The 17,045-nt window shown below is 40.9% G+C and overlaps 1 protein-coding gene across 1 annotated transcript in view; it reads left to right on the forward strand.

Annotated features, from left to right (window-relative positions):
* Positions 1-17,045, forward strand: part of Polr1B (RNA polymerase I subunit Rpl135) — a 494,679-nt gene that overhangs the window by 260,553 nt on the left and 217,081 nt on the right. The gene's annotated exons all lie outside the window — the stretch shown is intronic.

A 17,045-nucleotide genomic window follows, 5' to 3' on the forward strand; every position in this document is an offset into this window, starting at 1 on the left:
TATCATTATTTATTATTATTATTATTAATACTGTACGTACGGTATGCGCGGGGTATCTTGTATGAGTTGGTAACCTACGCATCATATACTGTAAGACGGGTTGTGATTGGTTCAAGCGCTGATAGATGACGAATCAGAACTCAAGTTTTGTTATCTAGCCTATGATTGGTGTTTTGCCATCATCTCCAGCTTCCAGCATCTAGGTTCTCGCGGGCCCGGGTCGTCCACTCTCTGTTCCCGCGTATCGCTGAGTAGACGTTCTTAAGTTTGTGAAGTTTAATCTGTGCTGTGTGCGACCTTTTTAAGTTGAACTTTTTGTCAAATCCTACTGTACAATGCCTCCCAAGCGTTCTGCTTCTACTAAGACTGGTAGTGAGCCTAAACGCCACCGAAGGATGATGACGATTGCTGAGAAGGTTACGCTTCTCGATATGTTAAAAGATGGTAGAAGTTACGCGTCCGCTGCTCGCCATTTTGGGATCAACGAATCTACTGTTCGCTATATCAAGAAGGACGAGGCGAACATCAGAAAGACGGCTGCAATCACCTTTAGCAGATCAGCGAAGCGAGTCGTTACAACGCGTAATAAAACGATCGTACGCATGGAAGGTGCTTTAGCTGTGTGGATTGCCGACTGCCGGAAGAAGAACATAGCCTTGGATACGAACACCATCCGAACAAAGGCTTTGAGCTTGTATGAGAATTTTGCTGCAAAGGAACCTCAAGACGACGACGGCAACCATGCTGAAGAAGATGATGATGCAGATGATCCTCAACCAGGGACATCCACTGATTCCCAGCCTCAGAAACAACGTTTTTCCGCCAGCAAAGGATGGTTCGCGAAGTTTCAGAAACGCTTCGCCCTGAAAAGCGTTTCCCTGCATGGCGAGGCTGCTTCGGCTGACACTGCCGCTGCTGAAACTTACGCGAACCAGACATTCAAGAATATTATCGCCGAAGGTGGATACAAGCCGGAACAAGTGTTTAATATGGATGAGACCGGCTTGTTTTGGAAGAGAATGCCGTCGCGAACTTTCCTGTTCAAAAAGGAAGCCAAAGCCTCTGGCTTTAAAGCATTCAAGGATCGCGTTACCCTCGTGATGTGTGGCAATACTGCTGGATTTTTGCTAAAGCCGGGGGCTTATTTATTAGTCGAAAAATCCTCGCGCTTTGAAAAATAAAAATAAGAATCTCCTTCCCGTGTACTGGATGCATAATCAAAAAGCATGGATTACGAAGATGCTGACCTCCAACTGGTTCCATCAGTGTTTTATCCCGCAAGTCAGCAAATATCTCTTAGAGAAGGGCTTGCCATTCAAGATCCTTCTCCTTATGGATAACGCTGGTGGACACGCAACTGACCTGTCGCATGAGGGCATTCAGGTTGAGTTCCTGCCACCCAACACCACGTCATTAATTCAACCGATGGACCAGGGGGTTATTAGTGCGTTCAAGGCCCTCTACACGAAGAACACCTTGGCGGACCTCGTTGCGTGTGTGGATGCTGCCCAAGATAATGAGGATGAAGATTTTAACTTGAAGGCGTACTGGCGGCAGTACACCATAGCCACGTGCCTGCAGAATATTCAGAAGGCACTGCAAGAGATGAAACCTGCAACCGTGAATGCGAGCTGGAAGAAGTTGTGGCCCGAGATTGTTTACGACGACGAGGGATTTACACCTGCTGAAATCCAACACTCTGCAATACGCAAATCTGTGCAGTTGGCTGCCATAATTGGAGGTGACGGGTTTGGCGACATGACGACTGAAGACGTCGACGAGTTGTTGGACTGCCATTCCCAGCCCCTAACTGACGCAGACCCTCGAAGACCTGACGAAATCGGCAAGCGAAGAAGAGAGTGAAACCCAGGAAGAGACCCAAGAAAATGTTGAAGAAACGGGCCTAACATTAGAACGGCTTGCCAAGGCCTGCAACCATGCGAAGGAGTTGAAAGAAATGTTGCAAGAGTGGGACGAGGATATGGTTCGGTCGATGCAATTCTGCAACAAGGTTGATGACATAATGACTCCCTACAAGATGCTCTTAGATTGAAAAAAGAAGCAGCGGCAACAACTTCCGATCACAATGTTCTTCCAGCCTCGCAAAAAAGAGCCAGTTCCTCCTGCTAGTACGCCTTCGGAAGAAATTGAAGAAGTTTCCCAGGAAGAAGTTGAAGAGGTGTCCCAGGAAAAGACACCTCCGTCTGAAGAGACGTAAAATACTACCTAGCTGCACAGTAGAACACATCATCAGCTTCATCATCATCATTTCTACTGTGCAGCAAATTCATCGCCATCATCATTCAAGTTTTTCTTGAACTTCTTTCGTGGTGAGTACAGTAACAATCTTTATTTTTTACTTTAATATTCTCACATTCTAATACTGTATTTGTGCCTGTTTTATAGTTTAGTACTGTACTGTATGCATTAAGTTAAAGGGAAGGTTTTAAAAGTCTACATGTTGTAACCTATCATATTTTTTTTGTTTAAAATTTACATTTACGTACGTAAAACAATCTCTCTCTCTCTCTCTCTCTCCTCTCTCTCTCTCTCTCTCTCTCCCTCCCCTCTCTCTCTCTCTCTCTCTCTCTCTCTCTCTCTCTCCTCTCTCTCTCTCTTTCTCTCTCTCTCTCTCTCTCTCTCTCCTCTCTCCTCTCTCTCTCTCTCTCTCGTAAATTGATTTTTTTTGTTTAAAATTTACATTTACAGTACGTACGTAAAACAATCTCTCTCTCTCTCTCTCTCTCTCTCTCTCTCTCTCTCTCTCTCTCTCTCTCTCTCTCTCGTAAATTGTTTTCCTGCTTTGCTACGTACAATATGTACTGTACAGTACTGTATGATTTTATATAGATACGGTAAATTATATTTGTAAGGTAACATATTTTGTAAATGCTTTTACTGTAAATACTGTACTGTATCATTATTTATCACTATCATCATGCGCGTTAAATGCCTTGTTTGTTCTGAGTGTGGTTGTTTACTGAGCGTACAGTACTTTATGACGCCGTCGTTTCAGGCGGCGTCATAAAGAAAAACATTTCATTTGGAAGTCCTAAGAAAAATAAAGTAAAACATTGGTAATAAAAAAATCAACATACTCTATAATCAATATAATTGATGCAAAAACTAACCTATACATATATGTGTACACTAAATGAGTTTGTTTCTTCATTATGATCAGAGATGAACGTAAACAAAACATTGGTTGCCATTTTTTATCGTGCTTTTTAGATGTTTAGGAATCGCATGATATAAAATCGCCTTTAATATTTGTGCCTGTTTTAATTTAGGGTGCTGTAGTACATGCATTAAGTGTTCTGTACATTAAAGGGTGGTTTGTTAACAGTACTACGTACAAGGGAAGGTTTTAAAAGTCCGAATATACATGTTAAATAAATAGGTAAATATGATGTCACTACTTCGCGGAATTTCACCTATCGCGGCCGGGTCTGGAACCTATCTACCGCGATAAACGAGGGTTCACTGTAAAGAAAATGGACTGTTTTCATAGGGCTTGGAGGGGATAACTAGGCTATAACTACATTATTGAATAATCCATGGTGATTTCTGGAATGGATTAGGCTGTTTTTAACGGCTGGGTTAATTATTGAATGATAGAAATGGCAGCATTGCATGTTTATTACTACAGTTTAGCGTGTTTATGAAAGAAAAGGTGTCTTTTCGTAAGGCTTGGAACAGATTAGGCTATTTACATGTAAAACGCGACTCAGGATACGAAAAAATCAGCATACGAAACCATATCCTGAACGGATTACTTTCGTATGCGGAGGCATCACTGTAATTGTAATTCTGTTTTTATTACAGTTACTCCGCTCCCCCCTTCTCCCGTGGATGTCGACTGGGGAAGGAAGGGCGCAATACTTAATTTTATGTTGTTCCCTTGGAGTTCCTCTTCAGAGTTCCTCCCTAGGGAAAGTGTTGAATGATTAATTTTTTTTGTCGACGCAATACTTATTTTATGTTGTTCCCTCGGGGTTCCTCTTTGGAGTTCCTCCCTAGGGAATTTCTGTTGAATAATTAATTTTATTTTTTCCAGTTAACTATGCAGTTTTTCTTCGTTCGACTAAGAGTGCCGACGAAGCAGAGCTGTTCTGTTCATGCGTGGGGAATCTACTGTCACAGCCGTCCCTCAGAGGACGTCGTCATGAGCGTCATCCCTTCTCTTAGAAGTACTCCCGTGACAACATGACCAGCACTTCAGATCATTTTAGAATGCTAAAGGAGGTTCGCCTCCAGGGGTTGGACAACTTCCCTTACGAGGGAAGTTTCCTCCCTAGGTGTGAGGTTGTTTCTCCCTTCAGAGGGAGAACTTCCCACATCTTAAGAAATTCATCGTCTCCGACTGCTGTTGCTGCCTTCGCCCAGACTTCTCTCCCCCCTTGCTGAGTTTCTCTTCCTTCGGGGGTGGAGCACGGTCTTGGCAAGTCTCTTCTACGAAGTGCTTACCTCTCTCATTCGCGAGAGAGGCCACTCATAGAGACTCCTCTTCGGAGGATCGCTACTGTTAAAGGTCAGCTTGCTGATCCACCGGCTCTCAATGGGCGTCTTCTAGTCTCTTCTACGAAGTGTTCACCTCTCTCGTTCACGAGAGAGGCCACTCATAGAGACTCCTCTTCGGAGGATCGCTACTGTTAAAGGTCAGCTTGCTGATCCACTGGCCCTCAATGGGCGTCTTCTTGTCGCTTTTACGAAGTGTTCACCTCTCTCGTTCACGAGAGAGGCCACTCATAGAGACACCTCTTCGGAGGATCAAGCATCGGTGGATGCTCGCCCTTCCAAAGGGCTCATCCCATTTCCTGATCGTCCTACCAGCTGACCTACGGATCTACCAGCGCAACCTTGTGCTGCAACGTAGTCCTTTGGATTTCAGTCCTGGACTCTTACGAGAACCTTTTTACGGTCTCCATCGTTGGATGCTCGCCCTTCCAAAGGGCACATCCCAGTTCCTGATCATCCTGCCACTGGTCGTCCTGCCAGCTGACCTGCCAACCTACTAGCGCTACCTTCGCGCACGCGCCAACGGTCTCCCGTGCGCACTCACGCTACAGCAGTCTTCCGTGCGCGCCCGCTCCAACAGTCTTCCGTGCGCGCGCGCCTTCTGACAGTCTACCGCACGTGCCCCAAGTCTTCCGCGTGCTGGCGCCGATTGTCTCCTGCGCATGCACCAACAGTCTTGCATGCGCACGCCAACAGTCTTGCACGGGCGCGCGCCGATGGTCTCCCGCGCGCGCCGATGGTCTCCCGCGCGAGCCGATGGTCTCCCGCGCGCGCCGATGGTCTCCCGCGCGCGCCGATGATTTTCCACGCGCGCTCCTACAATCTTCCGCGCCGATTGTCTACCGCACGCGCAAGCAGGCGCTGATGGTCTCCCACGCGCGAGAGCACTGATCCTCTTTGCGCACACGCGCTAACAGCCTTCCGCGCAGGTGCCAATGGTCTCATGCATGAGTGCCCGATGGCCTTCCACGCGCACGCACACCAATGCTTTTGCGCTCTAATGGTCTTGCGCACGGAGCCCTCCGCGCGCGCGGGCGCTAATGGTCTCCCACGCCAGTGGTCTTCCACACGCGCGCGCCAGCAGTCTCCATGTTGTACTCTCACGCATGCGCTAATGCACCCGCCCTTGCGCAACCAGTCACACGCTTCGGCACATTCTAGTGAGAATGCTCAAAACTACTGTATACAGTGCCTTACTGCGCGCCAGCGCTCTTCTGCACTTTCCTGCTGATTTACGGTCTCAGATCCAATGTGCCAGCTCTTGCCAAAGAGTCGGGGCTCGCAGATCCAATGCACCAGTTCTTGTCTAAGAGCCAGTGCTTGCCTGCTCTCCAGGCAGAAATTGAGCACCAGCATCATCCTGTGTGCCATCGCTCTAGTACTCTCCTACACACTCGCGCAGTAGGCAGTAAAAAGGAATAAAACTTTTTGGACAGGTCACCATTGCCCCATTCCTCCCCGCAGACACATAAACATTGCCACCGGGAAAGAGGAATAAGGCTTCACAGATTGCTAGGTCGCTGATAACCAGATCGCCTATTGCTAGCTCAATGCTGATCTTTGACCTCTAGTCCCTCCAATGACTAACGATCGTCAATTGCTAGCGTTTCCAATCACCGATTGCTAGTCAATAACCAGTCATCAGGTTGCTGATCACTAGATCACCGATGGGCAGCTCATCTTTCTTCGATCATTGAACTCAGCTCGCTGATCTCTGACCAGCCCATCTTCAGCTTGCTCATCTCTGACCAACCAGGGGGGACCATAATCAGCTTGCTGATCTCTAACTCACCATCGGCTCACAGACCACCGATTCATCGGTCATCGCATCGGCAATTTGCCAGCAGTTCGTGACTTGAACTTACTGGTCAACCTCTTCCTGTAGTTTCCTAGATCAGAAGGTATACAACATACTTCTAGCCACTGGCTGTTCGCCATCACACTAAAGTGATCGGCAAACGTTCGACAACCCTCATCAACGGCTTGTCAACAGGGAACTACTTGCAAACACTCAACAACTGCACAGTAACCATGATACCCAACGGTTAACCATTGATTAACATTCGCCAGATTGATTCTATTCTAAGGAATAGCGTCAATCCCATCAGGGTGCATGGTAAGGCTAAGCGTTGTCATCTTTCTGTTAGTTAAAGGAATTCTCTCTCAGAGAAGAATTCTTACACTGGGTATCGCGCCTGATCCTTTACGACACGAATCAAGACTCCGGCGTTGACAATCTTCCTTGCAAAAAGATCCGCAAGGAGCTGTCCCTTTGGGTCGATGTCCACACCATGTTGGAGTTCGAACAAGGGCTATGACCTCAGGTCTTCATTTGCACACTGGACCTAAAGGACACTTACTCCCAGGTCCAAACCATCCATCTAGGAAGGTTGGAAGATTCAGTCTAGACAAACAAGAAACACCAGTTCAAGGCATTGTGCTTCAGTTTTTTCACTACACCCATCCGGGTCTCACAGAATTGGCTTCTGTCTCCTCTGTCTCGAGACGACTGACTGACCTTAGTAGACTCAGTGGCAACCTTGCATTAACACTGGAACTTCTGAAGTCTTTTTTATCAAGATCCAGTGATCAGGGTAAACCTAAGGAAGTCTTCCCTACTTCCCTCCCAGAAGACTGGTGTATCTGGGAATGATTCTAGACACCAATCTCCACAAAACCTTCTCGAAACGAGAACAACTCCCATTCCAAGAGACTTGAGTCGGAAAAAAAAGAGAGGAGGGACCATAGTGCTGCACCACACGACCTCAGCCCTCTGGACAGAGCCCGAAAGTACCTTTACTTGTATCTCTTAAGAGATGGAGGCCAACTTTCCGGTCCTTCAGCAGCCTCATCAGTTCCTAACAGACCACTCAGTGATGTGATTAACAACACACCACACACCACATAGAGACTCACATCGACAAGCAAGAAGGAACTTGCTCGTAGCCTCTTCCCATCTAACAGTATAAACACTAAAATGGGCCGAAGTCCATTCGGTACCACTATCAGCCCGCTTCATTCCAGACTGGAAGAACGTGCTCGCCGACAATTTGTGCACAGCATCTCAGATAAGGTATACTGAATGGACTTTGGATCGCCATGTAGCCGACAAAGTCCCGACTTTACAAGGTCCTCCAACTAGGGGTCTGTTCGCAACGCTCCTGAATCTCAGGCTGTTGTTGCTCTCCAGCCCTAGACCCCATGGCTCTCTGGTAACAACGGTGGGTACAACAATGACGTTTACGTCTCGTCCCTGTTTTATCTGGAGAAGGGCACTCAAGAAGGCTAGAACATCAGTCAACCTCTCAAGGACTCCCCTAGCTCTGCTATGGCATTATGCAGAACGGTTTCCAAACCTTTTGCAGCTCCTGATAGAGTCTCCAAGAGAACCCTTTCCACATCTCAGACAACCCACTTCGACACCTACCACAAGCTATAGCTTTGCTATGATTGTACGCCCGGAGACTACCCAATACCTCTTTGCGAAAAGGTTGTCTAGATATCTGAGGAATTCCTCAGCTTCAGTCTACCAGGCAGTATAACGTCTTGTGTGGTTGGTGTCATGTGAAAGTGTGTCTTTCCACTCGATACCTCGATTCCAGCAATAGCGGAATCCTCGAGTATATACAAGAGGAAAAGACCCCCTATTCTGTTCCGACTGGTAAAGATGATCACTCAACCTTGATCCTTCACCTTCAAACTGAAAGAAAGGGACACCCTCTCATCGATAGACTTTTCCTAACTCATATGGACTTACAACTTGCCTTTCCCCAGTTGGAATTGAGACCTTCCTCTTGGAACATGGTTCAAATTCTCTGATCCCTAAAGGGACCTCCTTATGTTCCACTTCACCAGGCAACAAATTTTCTCCTGATTTAAGAACACAATGTTCCTTCACACTCGGACAGCAACCATACGAGTCAAGGATCTTCATGGTCTCTCTTTCGACATCGCCCATTATTGAGAAGGGTGAAAGACAGTGTTCAGTTTCGTCCCTGAGCATGTCACCAGACACAGTCTCCAGATGTGATGGATCCTACACCAGTCTCAACTCGGTAACGGACGATCCAGATCATCCGTTACTGTACCCAGGGTAAGGTATGAGATTTTACCTTAAGAAAACGGTAACAGCCCGCCCGGGTCCCTTCTCTTGTTATCAACACTGGGAGAGACTAGAGGAGGATCACCGAAACATCATCTCGACACGACGACTCACAGTGTCAGGGGCATAACTATGCCCCTGGTCCTTCTTAGCAGATTATTCTGTGACGCAGGTTTTATAAGAAAGGATGTAAATGCTCCAGGTGACTTTCACAACCTTTCTCCTACAAGACGTGACCCACAGGAACTTGATACAATCTCTATCGGTCCGGTGGTAGCTGCACAATAGCTAGTTGTATACCTCAAGCTCCTTATTGGACAAGTAGCAGAAGGTTGAGGGCACTGTTACCTGGTTTTAGTCTGCGTGAATGAAAAGATTTGACTGGCTCTTATTCTTTTCTTCATCCTACCCTCTCGTGGGGAAAGTAGCATCCTGGGTTCTCTACGTAAGCTGTCCTCAAACCACTGCAAGTAAACCATGCTCCCTTGTGTACCTAGTATTAAGCTAATATTGTTGCGTCCCCATACCCTGGCGAGGAGGTATTGGCAAGTCTTGGTTACATCAGGTTTTTCTTACATAGACTCGGAATAACTTTACCTAGACAGTCACACTTCTGCACGTCTCAACACACAGCTTGCATAGGCCGTGGACCTTGCGTAGCAAGGTATAGCGAGGACAGGGCTCCTTATTTTTGAGTACTAACATACTCATATAAGGAGCCCCTGGGCAAAGCCAAAAGCCAGATTGGCAGGGACGTCCATCGTTCCCAATGGGTGAGTCACCCCTAATAAATAGCGTGGTTTGTATTCCAGTTACGGAACAAATGACAAATTCGTAGATAATTTGTATTTTTCCTAACTATACAAACATTAGCTATTTATACAAACTTGCCCGCCATCCCTATCCCCTTTGAAGTCCAACCTCCAAGCAAAGTGACTAAATCACAGGTGTGTGAATGGGAGTGGTAGCAAGCTACCCCCCCTACCCCCGCTAACTAGCGGTGTGGGTAGTTAACCCTCGCTAAATTTTAATGGCTCGTCATTTCAGCTCCGCCGAAAGTATAACCCCCTAATAAATAGCTAAGGTTTGTATAGTTAAGAAAAATACAAATTATCTACGAATTTGTCCTATTTTAATTGTTTATTACTTCTTATATCCTTTATATATTTCCTTAATTCATTTTCTCACTGGGCTATTTTTCTCTGTTGGAGCTCTTGGGCTTTTAGCATATTGCTTTTCCAACTAGGGTTGTAGCTTAGCTAGTAATGATAATAATAATAATTTTTAAAGGCTTGGAAATAAGGAATGCTCATGTAAGAGCATGGCCAATACTGTGTAGAATGTTAATAAATGGAAATAACGACAGTATGCAGCTTTTACCTGTGAAAACAATGAACAATACTATGCAATATATATCTAAGACATGGAGATGATGATATTTTGTGGAAATGATTGTTGAAAAAGGAATAAAATAGGAATGAAAAAAGTCGCGTCGTTTGTCAATAACTTGCATTTCTCGTGTTTTGTGGGCATTGTGAGTGCGAGTCAAAGGCGGACAATCGATGAAGGTTGAAGAACATTATATTCTACTTTTTGTGTGATTTGAACATGTATGCCAACATAGAAATATGACAAATTTGGAAGTAATTTGTATTTTTTCCTAGCAATATAAACCTGGGACCCTTTACTGAGGAGTATTATATCGGCGAAAGCTGAAACCAGCCGATAAACTTTTTGACATGGTGTAATTTCCCACCGTAAGTTAGCGTAGGTGGGGAGTCAGATAGGTTAACTCTCCCGCTCACACCAGCTCTAGCGACTAACTGTCACTTTTGTAATTGTGGCAGGACTTTCTGGGTGTTGGTGCTGGCAGGTCAGTATGTTTTGAAGAACTCCAGGATTGTATTGCTTGGAAAAAAAAATACTTCCAAATTTGACGTTTGTTCCTGTGCAAAATACATTCCGCTCTTTAGTTAGGAGACTCACCTTTAGGTGGGTGAAAAGTTCAAACCAACTGGCTTTCAACTGTCCTGGGACGGCCTCTGTATAGTGATACCTTGAGGGATCCTGCACCACATTATCCTCGCAGGATAACGGCCTGGGCAATCATTGCTGGAGAATAAGCAATTAATCTGTTGGAACATACAGTACATCATAGCTATTCGGGCCTTGCCCTCTACTAATGTATATTTCTTCCTGCCTCCCCCTGACAGGAGGATGTGGACATAACACATATACATGTACAGTGGAACCTCTACATACGATTGTCTTTGCATACGATTGTTCCAACATCCGATTGTTCCAACATCCGAAGTAAAATTCCATCAAATTTTTGTCTTGACACCCGAAGTAATGCTCCAACATCCGATGTAGATCTTGTTTACGCCGGTAGATGGCAGCACGTAAGAGGGACACCATTGAGCGTCGAGTGCTCTGTTCTCTGTTCTTGTGTGTATCGTGTGGTTGTCCTCTGTTTGCCCTGTTATTAACAGAGCTTATTTCTTCCTTTTTCTCACATTTCCTTTTTGATTTTACCTATAATCATGGTGCCTAAGAAGCTAAGTTTCAGTACAGGTAGTGGTGAGAAAAGGAAGAAGGCAATTCTTTTATTAGAATTGAAGCAAGAAATTATAGAAAAACATGAGAGCAATGTGCATGTGAGTGATATAGCTAAACAATATGGCCGGAATAGGTCTACGATCTCGACGATCATCAAGCAGAAGGCAGCCATTAAAGAAGTCAAACCATCGAAGGAGATCACCATTATTTCAAGACATCGTAGAAATACCCTGGAAGAGTTGGGACGATAGAGGACAAAGAGATTGTTGGCAACGATCTTTTGTGAGAAGGGCCAGCGTGATGAACAGAAAGAAAGAAGAAAAGGGAAGCAAAGAAAACTAAGATAGCATTAAAAACCACTTTTAAAAAAGTCTTCTCTCTATTTCCGTTTCTCTCTAAACATAGCATTAACATGCTCTTTAAATAAAATCTCTCTCTCTCTCTCTCTCTCTCTCTCTCTCTCTCTCTCTCTCTCTCTCTCTCTCTCTCTCTCTCGTTCTTCGCTGTTAGAGTGTTAGAGACGTCTATTGATTTTTTCCGAGAGAGAGAGAGAGATTAAAAAAAAATGTGTTTAGAGTACATGTGATTTTTAACAGTGTCAACGAGTTGAAAGACAATTAAATGTAACCAAGAAAGTAATATCAGCGAATCTGAATTCCTTTATTAACTAAAACAAATATTGATACAAACACGCCCGTTCGTATGCACAAACACACACACATAGGTGTAGGAATTGCTACGCAGTAGGAGACATACGGTCGGGGATGGGGTAGAGATGGTGACTGCAATAACGTACCATAACTCATCACTGAAAGTGATGAAAATTAAAAAGAAAAAATGTAAAAAATATATATACATATATATATACAGTATATATATATATATATATATATATATATATATATATATATATATATATATATATATATATATATATATATATATATATACAGTATGTATATATATATATATATATATATATATATATATATATATATCTATATATCTATATATATATATATATATATATATATATATATATATATATATATATATATATATATATATATATATATATCTATATATCTATATATATATATATATATATATATATATATATATATATATATATATATATATATATATATATATAGATATATAGATATATATATATATATATATATATATATATATATATATATATATATATATATATATATATATATACATACATATATATATATATATATATATATATATATATATATATATATATATATATATATACACTTATATACATATATATACATATATACATATATACATATATATGTGTGTGTGTATATATATATATATATATATATATATATATATATATATATATATATATATATATATATATATATATACATATATATATATATATATATATATATATATATATATATATATATATACACACACACACACCAATGCTTGTTTGTGCTGTGTTACTGAACAAGGCATATTTCACATATGTTCAGAGGTGCTTTGCATTGAGTGCCAGTGTGTTGAGTAGTTATGAATTATACTCTAAAAATTTTCTGAAAATGTTGTATATCCATCTGCTTTTGCTTTCCCTTGAATAACAAGTAAATTTGGAAAATTATGGCAATGAGTTTATGTAGATTAATCAAGCAGTAATTTATGAAATTAGGATACAAAATTTGTCTTCACTAACGCTGGGAATATTGACCAAATTTTGGATAATAAAGGAAAATTTAGAACAAATATTGAGAAGGGAATAGTACAATTTAAAAGGTGTCCATTTCATATGGAAACGTTCTGCCGTGAACTTGCAATTTATTTGAAGTGAAAATAGTAATTAATAAAGAAGATATTAACAATAAACTACAAATAATGAAGTGTACGTAACCCGTACATACCAGCGTATCAATTTTAGCTACGTACGTACCACCTGCCGTTCAAATTTACCGTGTCTTGCGGGGGTTAAGATGAGAATCAGCAGCTGAACACCAGACAGGAGAACAATACTCAAAACAAGGTAGAATGAAAGAATTAAAACACTTCTTCAGAATAGATTGATCACCGAAAATCTTGTAAGACTTTCTCAATAAGCCAATTTTTTGTGCAATTGAAGAAGACACAGACCTAATGTGTTTCTCAAAAGTAAATTTGCTGTCGAGAATCACACCTAAGATTTTAAAAGAGTCATACAAAATTAAAGAAACATTATCAATACTGAGATATGGATGTTGAGGAGCCACTGTCCTTGACCTACTTACAATCATACTTTGAGTTTTGTTAGGATCCATCTTCATACCCCATAATTTGCACCATGCACTAATTTTATCTAAATCTCTATTAAGGGATTCATCAACCCCAGATCTACTTTCAGGAGATTGAATTGATGCAAAGAGAGTAGCATCATCAGCATATGCAACAAGCTTGTTTTCTAGGCCAAACCACATGTCATGTGTATATAGTATGAAAAGTAATGGTCCAAGAACACTACCCTGTGGAACACCGGATATCACATTCCTATACTTACTATGGTGCCCATCAACAACAAATCTTTTGAGATCTGTTACTTAAAGAATCAATAATAATGCTAAGAAACGACCCACCCACTCCCAACTGTTTGAGTTTGAAAACAAGGGCCTCATGATTAACACGGTCAAAGGCAGCACTAAAATCAAAGCCAGTCATACGAACTTCCTGACCACAATCAAGGGATTTCTGTACACCATTGGAGATTGTAAGAAGGGCATCACATGATCCAAGACCTTTACGAAAACCAAATTGCAAACTAGGGAATAGAGGATTACCTTCAGCAGACCTATTAAGACCTATTGCCAGAAGACGTTCAAAAACTTTAGATAATATGGGAGTTATGGAAATTGGGCAGTAATCAGTGGGACTTGAGTTACCACAAACACATTTACACAGAGGAGTAACATTACCAATTCTCCAACAAGTGCTAAAAGCTCCTCTTCTTGCTAACTTACGCAAAATAACAGATAACTTTGGAGCTAAGTAATCTGCTGTTTCTATAGAAAACAAAGGAAAAATACCATTGGGGTCTACACCTCCATGAGCATCAAGGTCCATCAACAGCTTTAATCTCACGAGATCGAAAAGCTAAACTTGTTAGTTTAGCTTCAGGAAAACAGGAATGAGGAAGTTCAAGTTTTTCATTACTCTGTTTACTGTGAAAAACATCAGCCAAAAGGGTTGCCTTTTCCTTTGGACAGCGAGTGACTGAGCCATCTGGTTTAAGTAAAGGAGGAACTGTTGCAGCTACACCGAGTGCAGATTTAAGGGTAGACCACGTTTTATGTTCCTGAGTTGTACCAGAAAGGGTTTCTTTTATGGTTAAATTGTACTCCTTTTCAGTTGAGGCATAAACTCTCTGAGCAAAAGCTCGAAGCTGAGTATAGTTGTTCCAGGTCAAATCTGATATGTTACCTTTCCAAAGATGATAGGCCTCCTGCTTCTCCAAATAAGTTTCTATTAGTTAGAGGGAGTGGTGTGAATCTACATTGTAACAAAAACAGACTAAAATGGTGCTTACACAATCAAGAATAAAAGCTAGAATCCTTAAGACTTTGTTGGTTGGCTGAAGAAAGAAGAAAGGTGGAGGGGCTAATATCAGGGAGGGGAGGGGATTTTTTTCGTGAAATTTCCTGAGTGTGAACTGTGTGATGTACGACCATGTGGTTTATATTTGTAAATGACGTATTCAGGACGTCATCGTGTGTATCACAGGGCATATTTTGATTTCAATGAGGTCACTGTAGCGAAGGGGTTAAGTTGACAGATTTTGGTAACCAATTTTAATATCCAAATAATCGAGCGGTATTCTTCTAATTCCATTACTCCTCCCATATTTTAGTGATGTCAAGAAAGTTTATAAGGTACGAAAAGCTCTACAAAAACTCTGATTGTATGAAGTTCCTGATAATTAGAAGCCTTCGGTGTGTTTACTCACTAGTGTCACATATTGAGTACTGTACAAGGAAGTACAAGGAGAGAGAGCAGTATAGTTATCTTTTTTGTTTGTTAAAGGTTATGAAACAGCTTGCTTTAATGCGCAAAGTAAGTATTTGAATAATAAATGTTATTATAATTCAAATTTTCTACAAATATTAAGGCCTCAGAAGAATGAGAAACATAAATGTTGATGACTCTTGGTGTTTGTTATTCACACAAGAGCTGAATACCCAACCATATCTTTATGGAGGGAACATCTTTTTATTTTTTCAGTAAAGTTTTTGATTCAGAGATTGAATACCGTGAACTTTTTATATATGCTGAAAGGATTGATTCTATTTGAAAGGTTAAGTCAAATTTTATTAAAAAAAGATATTTAGTTTCTTCCTGAGTTATGGAAAGAGTCCATTATGTTAGAGTACTGTATTTGTCTTCTCTAATTTCATAATTTATTCTTAGACTAGGTGGATCAGCAGATCATTATCCAAATCTGGTTATAGTGATCATCATTTAAAGTAAGACTTATGAATAGATAAGGTTTATTTTCTTGATCTTTTAGTTTTAGCAGCCGCTACCTTCCCCTTCATGCCTTTTTCTGGAAATTATCTTTGGTTGTTACTTAGGGTTCTTGTGAGAATAAATCATTTCCTAATTTGATTTCCACGAAAAGTTAAACACTAAAGGTTAATTCTTTTGTATAGCCTTGAAATGCTCCTAAGTCAATTGCTTTATAATGGCCTCTAGTTTACTATTATGTTTTATTTATCATGTTTTCCTATTTATGTAAGATGAGTTGAATATGTCCTCTTATGTAATAGGAAAACCCTTTTCTGTGTAATTTTATCTTGGACTTGAGTTAAACCATTACTTCATGCTTTCTTCTGGAATGCCTTGGAATATTGAGTTGAGATTGTAAGTGTTTTGTATATTGAGATTTTTAATTTTCTTGGGTCAGTTATAAGTATGGTCTGTACTTTCCCGCCTCGGAAATATGTGATTTAGCTTATGATTTAAATGTAATATTTATGGAAATAAACATAATTGTTATTATAAAATCTATAATTTTTGTATTTGTCTTTTAATAATATAAGTGGCAGTGATGATACTGTTAAGTTGTTATGACTTGAATAAAACTGAAAATAGAGTTAAAGTTAGCTAACTTTGCCAGACCAAGTGCTTACCTACAGGGGACAAGCTTAATAGCATTAAAAGGATAAGGAAAATTATGGTGAGAGTTGTTTATTCTGATATATTTCTGTGTTTGAAGATCACACTTATGGTTTGATAGTTTATGATTGAAAGATTATTATGACCTTTGATTTCAAAGTCGAACAGTTGGGAGTGGGTGGGTCTCTTCTCAGCTTCATTATAGAGGTTTTAAGTAATAGATTGCAGAGTTGTTGTTGATGGGTACCATAGTAAGTATAGGAATGTAGTATCTAGTGTTCCTCATGGCAGTTACATGTGGTTAGGCCCATAAAACAAACTTGTTGCACATACAGATGATACTCTCTTTGCATCAGTTCTATCTGAATGTAAATCTGAAGTTGTTGAATGCATTAATAGAGATCTAGCTAAAATTAGTGCAAATTATTGGGCATGGAGTTGAATTCTAACTAAACTCAAAGTATGATAGCTAGTTAATTGAGGACTTTGGGTTCTCAACATCCAGATCTCTCCATTTATAATATGTTTTTAACTATATAATAACTTTAAAATTTTAGGTGTGATTCTTGATTGTAATTTTACATTTTAGAAAAACCACATGCCTGTTTCCTCTTCAATTGGACAAAAAATTGGCTTATTGAGGAAGTTTTTCAAGATTTTAGATGATCAATCTATCCTAAAGAAGTGTTTTAGTGATTTCATTCTA

The sequence above is a fragment of the Palaemon carinicauda genome, chromosome 1 (genome assembly GCF_036898095.1).
Source record: "Palaemon carinicauda isolate YSFRI2023 chromosome 1, ASM3689809v2, whole genome shotgun sequence".
In the NCBI taxonomy this organism is placed as follows: Eukaryota; Metazoa; Arthropoda; class Malacostraca; order Decapoda; family Palaemonidae; genus Palaemon; species Palaemon carinicauda.